Consider the following 7,747-nt stretch of genomic DNA (forward strand, 5'->3'; position numbering starts at 1 on the left):
TCACCTGGCCAAGCCTGGTCTCCAGTGGGGACCACATCTTTGCTTGGCTTCTTCCCATTTCCTCTTCAGCTTCCCTCACTCTCTTTCAGTTTTGTCTTGAGATCCATCTCTCAATAAACCACATGCACAAGAATCCCCATCACAGGCTCTGCTACTAGGAAATCCAATCCAAGACAATGGGAAAGAGACTGGTGTCATGGAAGGACAACAAAGGAGTCCAGTGTGGCTGAAGCATAGGGAGCAAGGGAGAGAGCATTAGGGGATGAGAGTACAGATGGGGGAAGGGGATGGCCAAAGGGAAATTAGGCAGACTAGGTGAAAGCTTAGATTTCATTCAGAGGCCAACAGGAAGCCTTTAGAAAGTAAGTGGGGTATTCAAATACGCTCTCCAGTTGTGGTGTAGAGAATGAAATATGTGGGGGGGTGAGGCAGAGAGCTTTGCTGACCATCAATTGTAATATTCCAGCCAAGAAATCATAGTGCCTTGAATTTAAAAAAGTAGTGGTGAAGGAGGTGAGTAGGGGCTGAATTTAGGGGATATTCTCGAAGTAGAGTTAGGACTTCCTGTTAGATTGGATCTGGCAGAGTTAAGAAATCTAGGTTTACTTAGTAGTCAGGCAAATGGCTAGGTTGGTGGGAACAGTACTTGCTTTATCAAGCCCTGGAAATTTCTCAAATGCGTTGTCTTCTCTTAATTCCAGCTTCCTCATTGGTGCATGAACCTGAAAACTAACACAGTTTTGAATTAACATGATACAAGATGGTAGTTAGGGGAAAGTAATAGAATCATTTAGTTGTGATTTTCTCCATGAAGTCATCCCTAGAGTTGTTCGTACCTAGGTGTGTTTGCTCCTTCTTACTCTGTCTGTTTCTTTAACATCTACAGTGTGGCTTTGATCAGATGCTCCTTTTAAGCTGAGAGAAGGCAGTTCCATAGCTCCCTGCTTTCTTCTGGGCAGGTGACTTTGTACATGGCTTCCTGCCACAGCAATGGCCTTGATTAAGCAAAGGCCAAGGAGCCCCGCAGCACCAGGGAGGGCAGAACACCATTCTCTTCTTGCTCTTGATTCCAAGCGGATGTGAGTGGGAAAGAAAGTAAGTGTGGAGTGACTGTGTGAGAATAATTACCTTTCCCCCCAGAGAGCCTCCTGGAATATGGAATAGATTAGGACACGCGGAAGCTGTGAATACTGCAGATCATGCCGAGAGGGGCGGTGAGCATCCCAAGGGCCCAGGCCTCCCTGATTTCAGGGTGAGGCCTGGAATTAGCGGGAGGCCCTGGATGGGAAGTCTGGGCTCCTGGTGCAGGAAGGGAGCTTTCCTTCATTCTCCTTTGTTCAAAAGAGAGACTTTTTTTTTTCCCCTCTGGTGGGAGGTAGGACACATGTATAGCCAAAAATTTATTAACTCTTCTTTACTTTCTTAAATCAGGGAGGAAAATGTTAGCATCAGTGTCTTCCAGGAGCATATCAGTCACAGAGCTCCTTGGGGATTGGGGATGCAGTGATTGGAAAAGCAGATCCACTAACAAGAAAAGTAAGTCTTGATCACAGAGAGATGCTTTAACAGACCCACAAAAAATTGGAGGGACGGAGTCCACATGGGCCTTTTAATTGATGGAAGTAAAGCATTTACAGTGTGAACAATAAGTGGAAAAGAGGTCACAGCTTTTCTTGATCCACTGTGCCCAAGCCAGCCTCCCCCATCACTTCCTGCTTCATGCAATGCCATTGTGCCTTGACTTGCAGCCAAAATAAGTACTTAATTTTCTATCTCTGTGTACAAGCAATATTTGTCTAATTTTTGGTGATGTCTCTATGTGTTATCAGTGTCTTGCACAGTGTAAATTTTAAGAGGACCACGAGGCAACATTTGGTGCCAAACACAGAAGTAGGTGCAAATTTGCTGCTTTGGGTCAGGATCTGGCCTTGTTTCCTATCTCATATTCTTCCCCCAGCCGGGTAAGATCAACTTTCTCTTCTACCTATAGGCCTGTTGAGCCTGACACCAGTTTCTACCCCCAGCAAAAATCATGTAAGAAGCTTCCTGAAAATTAGAAAGTGGTTCCTCGTGTCATATCAGTTCGGCTTTAGTTAACAAAGCTAGAGGAGTCAGTGGGCCATCCTTAGCAGGATGTCAGGCAGGCAGCTGGGGCTGTTTAGCAGGTGTTAGGGATGTAATGTGGAATTTAGGAGTGAGTCAGAAGTAGGAATATACCTTTGGGAAACGCACAGTGAGGATGGGAGCCAATGAGATTCATCATGGGATAAAGATGGACAGTGCAGTAAGCAGAGAACAGGCCTAGGCTGGCATTTTGGGGAATACTCTCCATTAAGTAATGAACAAAGAATAGGGAAAAAACACTGAAGGACACTTCAAAGGAGCAGTAGGCCAAGTCAGAGGGAAACCAACATCACAGAAAACCTAGGAAGAGAAGGGTTCATCTTGAGAGGCGAGAGTGCTGCTGGGAATAAAACCAGGATGGGCGGCAGACCAAGGCCTTTGAGAAGATAATTTCGAGGACAGAAGAGAGGAAGAGCCTAGATGCATGAGAAGAAGGAACAGGCCTCCCATTTATTTGGTGCCTTCTCAGTTTTGTACTGGATGGTATTCAGACAATAACTTGTTTTACTGAAGGATAAAGAGAGACGAGGAAGCAGAAGACTAGGAGGGAGACTGATAGAAAAAGCAAGGCTAGAGATTGAAGAGTTATTGGTATTTGTGTGTTCATTTCCTTTTGGATGAGAAGGTTTGAGCATGTGTTGAGGAATTGGACAAGTAGCCAGTGGAGAGGGAAAACAGAGACCATAGTCATGGTAGGAGGCAGGTATAAGGGGTTAACTGGTCCATGTGGCAGGGGAAAGTTTCTCCCAAGATGGGCGGGAAGGAAGAAAGTTTGGGTGATGATCCAAAGAAAACTTAAGGAGTTTGGGAGGAAACTTGTGGGAGTTCTCATCAGATGTTCTCAATTTTCCCAGGGAAGTAGGTGGGAAGGTCATCTTTGAGAGTGAAGGGGCAGGGGAGGCAATGGACCTGGAGAATTGAAGGTGGTGAGGAAGGCTGTGGTGGTGAATTCCAGGACCGGGAGGACGCTGTGGGTGATAAAAAGGGTTGCAGTCAGGCACCGAGCCCAGGTACCAAGGTCCCCCTTCTCTGTTTACTCTGCCCCAGCCCCCTTTGGCTCCCATGCTGACGAGGGCCAGGAGAGCCTTTACACGCTCAGAGATTTATTGAAAGGAGGGGAGATAGTAAAAGGGAAAAACTCAGAATTGCTTTCAAATAGTGAGGGAAGATTTTACAGAAGAGGAGAGAGTTTAGAAGAAGCCTGATCTGAGAACACACAGAAAATTCAAAGAATAATAAGGGGCCTCTTTGGAAACACATCCCTTAGTTTTTGGGGGAAGGAGAGAAACGATTATTATTCAGTAGATTGCCTGGATTCCTCTTTTTGCTTCATTGTACCACTGCCAGAAATTGACTTGTAATACAGTTCAGCCAACCTTATCACTTCTTACCTCTGATAAACAATGGATCAGGGCTTTTTCAGGTTACATGTGTTTTTTAACCATCAGCATTATGCCTCATAGAATATTTTCATAGCAATATATATACATTGAATGCCAGAGCATTAAACCAAATGTGGGGCCCTTCTAAGCATGGCTCCCTATGCAACTGTATGAGTCATATACTCAAGATATTGGTCCTGAGCTTCCCTGGTGGCGCAGTGGTTAAGGATCCGCCTGCCAATGCAGGGGACACGGGTTCGAGCCCTGGTCCGGGAGGATCCCACATGTCACGGAGCAACTAAGTCTGTGCGCCACAACTACTGAGCCTGCGCTCTAGAGCCCGCGAGCCACAACTACTGAAGCCCACGTGCCTAGAGCCCGTTCTCTGCAACAAGAGAAGCCACTGCAATGAGAAGCCTGCGCACCACAACAAAGAGTAGCCCCCGCTCACTGCAACTAGAGAAAGCCCGCACGCAGCAACAAAGATCCAACTCAGACGTAAATAAATAAATAAATAAATTTATTAAAAAAAAAAGATATTGGTCCTGGAAATAACCCAAGGGCAGTAATACAAGTTGCAGAAACCTCACCAGCTTTCTCCATTCCTTACCTCTCACTACTGAGCTTTAGTTTTGGATACTTGGTCTAAACCCTGGGCCAGGTTCTCCTTTAACTCTCCTTGTAAAAAAAAAAAATGGAACCAGCCCAATGCACCACTGTTATGATCTGCTGCTCAGTGACTACCCTGGGAACCTGGACCGGGAGCTGGGAATGGAATGGTATGATGGAAAGAGCCGGGCATGGGTCAACCTGGGAGCCATGTCCCAGTATGGATCATGCGTTGGCTCCTAAGTAATTTTTAATTCTTGCCCAGAAGTGACTTTCTTATAGAACCGCCTGTGAGGTATCATCTTCTTGGTTCTTTGAAAACAAAAAATTGGCAGCCAAAGCAGGCTATTCAAGTTAGGACAGTCTTGAGGGGAGAGAGGGAAATGCCCACTTTGCCATTGGGCATAAGCTTCCAATGGAAAGTACATGTCCAATTTGTGATGATATTCACAGTAGAAACCCCCCCTCCCTTCTCTGCTTTCTGATGGATGGTATTCTAAGCCCTGACTATAAAGTTTTGTCTTCAGTGACTAACAGTTTGGTAAATCTCATCTAACTTAAAAGATTTGGAGTGGAGGGAAGAGTTCTCCATCCTTGAGGGAGTTTTTGTAGCTGCGCTGGGAATTGTATCAGGATGTCCCATCAGAGTGACAATGAGGTGGGATTTGAGATTCATACAAGACCATGGGTTAGAAACCCTAAAGCCTGCTAAAAATTAGGTGCAAACAACTATGCAAGTTCAGAATAAGTAGGTCAGAAGTTGAAGAGAAGAAGGAGACTTGGTGGGGAGGGGCTGCCCAACCTCTGGATGGCATAACAGAAAGGTGCTGGAAGTTTCGGGAGAACAGCCTCTGGGGGAGTGGTGGGAACTAGGAGAGTGGGACAAGTAGGAGGACAGAGCCAAAAAGCCAGCTATATACAAGCTTTGGTTACCAAGGCAGCTCGTTCAGCATTTTCTTCTCTTTCCTCTAAGGTATGTGAAGTGTAGTTGCCAAGCAGAGGTGGTGCCTGTTGGCTGAAGTGGGCCTGGTAGGAGGCAGAGCAAGAGGAGGCTCTATAGAAAAGAGTGTAGAAACATACGAGTATCGACATAAGCGAGTGTAGAAACCTATACCTGTGCAGTCCTCGACATTCCGTTGTTCTGAAGAGGAAATCTCTGCATTTTCTATTTTTGGTCTGATAAATAAGCTCTTCCAGGGTAAGGACTATTTATCCTGTTCTTGTCCTTCTATTCTAGAACATATGACACCATTATCATGCCCTCATTCTCTACCCCTTGTTTTGAGGGGGTATGATTGAGGCATAGTTTGGATACAGTAAAATACAAAATTTGAAGGCTATAGTTTGTTGAATTTCTATGTCTCTATATACCTGTGTAACCACCACCTGGATCAAGATAGAGAACATTTCTATTCCTCCATGAAGTTCACCTGGATCCCGTTCCTATCAATACCTACCCCTCGTAAACCAGAGGGAGCCGCTGTTCTGACTTCTAACCCTGTGTAGTAGTTCTCCCTGTCCTTCAACGTCATACATATTATTTTTATCCTCTGTACGCTCAGCCCAGTAATGTGAATGCTGTATGCGGGCTTGGTTGAATCAGAGAAAAAACTAATAGCTTAATCAAAAGAGCTGTGGAAGCATGGTGATGTTACTAAAGGTCTGTGATTTTTACCAGTTAGACATCATGTAATCTAGAGAAAGTGGCTTTCTTTTTTTTTTTTGGCTGCGCTGCGTGGCTTGTAGGAGTTTAGTTCCCAACCAGGGACTGAACGTGGCCCACGGCAGTGAAAGCACCGAGTCCTCACCACTGGACAGCCAGGGAATTCCAGGATGACAAGGCGGGACAAGAGGAAAAAAACACCAGGGGAAAAGAACAGAGATCATAAAGTGAGAATGCACGTATGAAAGATTAGGTGTTCTGAAGATAAGCACTTCAAGTGAGTGGAGGAAATTAGCAATAGCAAGGCGCCTTAATGAGGTAAACGACTGTCTGTTTTTTGTACACATTTGTAAGCCTTGGAAGAGCAAGGCCTCAAAAAATTGGGTAAAGACTCAGAATTGTTTCTCTCCACGGAAATCTTTAGTAAAAGGCGAAAGAGTTACACGATCTGAAGAGAAACCGGAGTATGCAAGTGGCTTTCTGAATCTCAGTTTCCACATCTGTAAAGTGAGGGCCATAATTCTTTTTTATGTGCCTCAAAGGTAAATTCTGCATGAATCAAATATTTAAGGCAGACTATTTGGCGTTTGGGGTTACGGTATCTTTTGGAGAGCATTAATTTAGATGTTACATAAAAGCATATATAAACTGTAAGATGCATTACAAAATATGATATTAAAGTATTAAGGTGTCGAGTGATTGTAATCCTGGATATTTCTATCTGTGGATGCCTCTATGGAACTTGGGTTTCTCCTTAGTCATTCCAATGGTGTATGTCTGAGTGCAATGTGGTTCTTACATGAAGTCTTCACTCTTCTGGAACCTTCTGTTACATGCCTCTGGTCTTTACAAAGTGATCATTAACTTCCAGGTGGCCTCCCATTCTGACTCCGGGCAATGGGCCAATTTCTTGATTCTATCTCACAATGTAACTTCCAAAGTAAATGTCTATTAAGCCTTTGTGTAAACATTCCAGGCCTGTAGCAAAATCAACTGAACATAAATCACCCAACGAAAAGGGTTTAGGAAAATGTGTAAGTTTGAAAAATGAAGCAGTACAGTACAGTTTCATTGTGGATCTCTGGCCTCAGTTACCTCAACTAAGATTTCTCTGGTCTACATCACAGTTCATCCTCAGAGGTGGTGGTTTTCAGTTACTCCAAAGGGCTTTGCCCAAATATAGAGAAAACAAGCCCTCTGCATATAAAGACACCAAGATGCCTATTTGGAAATGGGCTTAACTGACCTTCTAAATAAAAGCCAGAATCTACCATGTCCTCGTCACTGACTGTATCTTTTCCACATTTAGAGGGTTTGGCTTTAGAAATCCAAGAGAGTGATTGTGATAAGTTTGTTTTGCTTCAGTATTCTTTCTTTATTTAGAAATGGATGGTGGATGAAAGTTTTTGCTTTTATAAATTGATTTTGGATTTTTTTCCTTTGGGAAGAAGGGTAATAAGATGAAATGAAAGCCCTGCCTGGAGGGATGAAGGGGAGCGAAGGGAGGGTATTTGATGAAGTTAAAGAACTTGGCTTGAGACTTGCCTTGGGGGGCTCAGGTGCGCATTATATCTTTCAAGCGTAAAACTTGTCAACTTGACAATAGTTACTGCAAACTTTACTTTTTCCGAAAATATGACCCAGAAAGCATATTTGTGGCACTACTCCTGTGCAGAGGAATCAACCTATTTGAAGATAGTCATTTTCAAATAGGTTATCACATTTTCAGAGTAGAGCATTTCATCTCAGAGAACATTTTCTTTTCCACATACCTAGCAGGCTCTAAAGCAATATCATGGCTTCTTTTTGTGTCTTACCAAATAAAATATATTGTCAACCTTACTCTCTCTCCCTGTTGAAAAGAAATGTAGAAGAAAAGACTCACCAAAAGGGAATTTTGATATTATGTAAGGATGTTGTAGAGTTTGATAAGCTTTGGGATGAGTTAACAGGAAAGATCACACCATAT

At 43.8% G+C, this 7,747-nt stretch overlaps 1 non-coding gene across 1 annotated transcript; it reads right to left on the reverse strand.

The window, feature by feature from the left end:
- Positions 1–6,130: 6,130 nt before the first annotated feature.
- On the reverse strand, positions 6,131–6,246 carry LOC133104576 (U5 spliceosomal RNA). The gene has a single exon (XR_009703637.1). It is a non-coding gene; the product is annotated as a U5 spliceosomal RNA (small nuclear RNA).
- Positions 6,247–7,747: the final 1,501 nt, after the last annotated feature.

This window comes from Eubalaena glacialis, chromosome 13, assembly GCF_028564815.1.
Source record: "Eubalaena glacialis isolate mEubGla1 chromosome 13, mEubGla1.1.hap2.+ XY, whole genome shotgun sequence".
NCBI lineage: Eukaryota > Metazoa > Chordata > Mammalia > Artiodactyla > Balaenidae > Eubalaena > Eubalaena glacialis.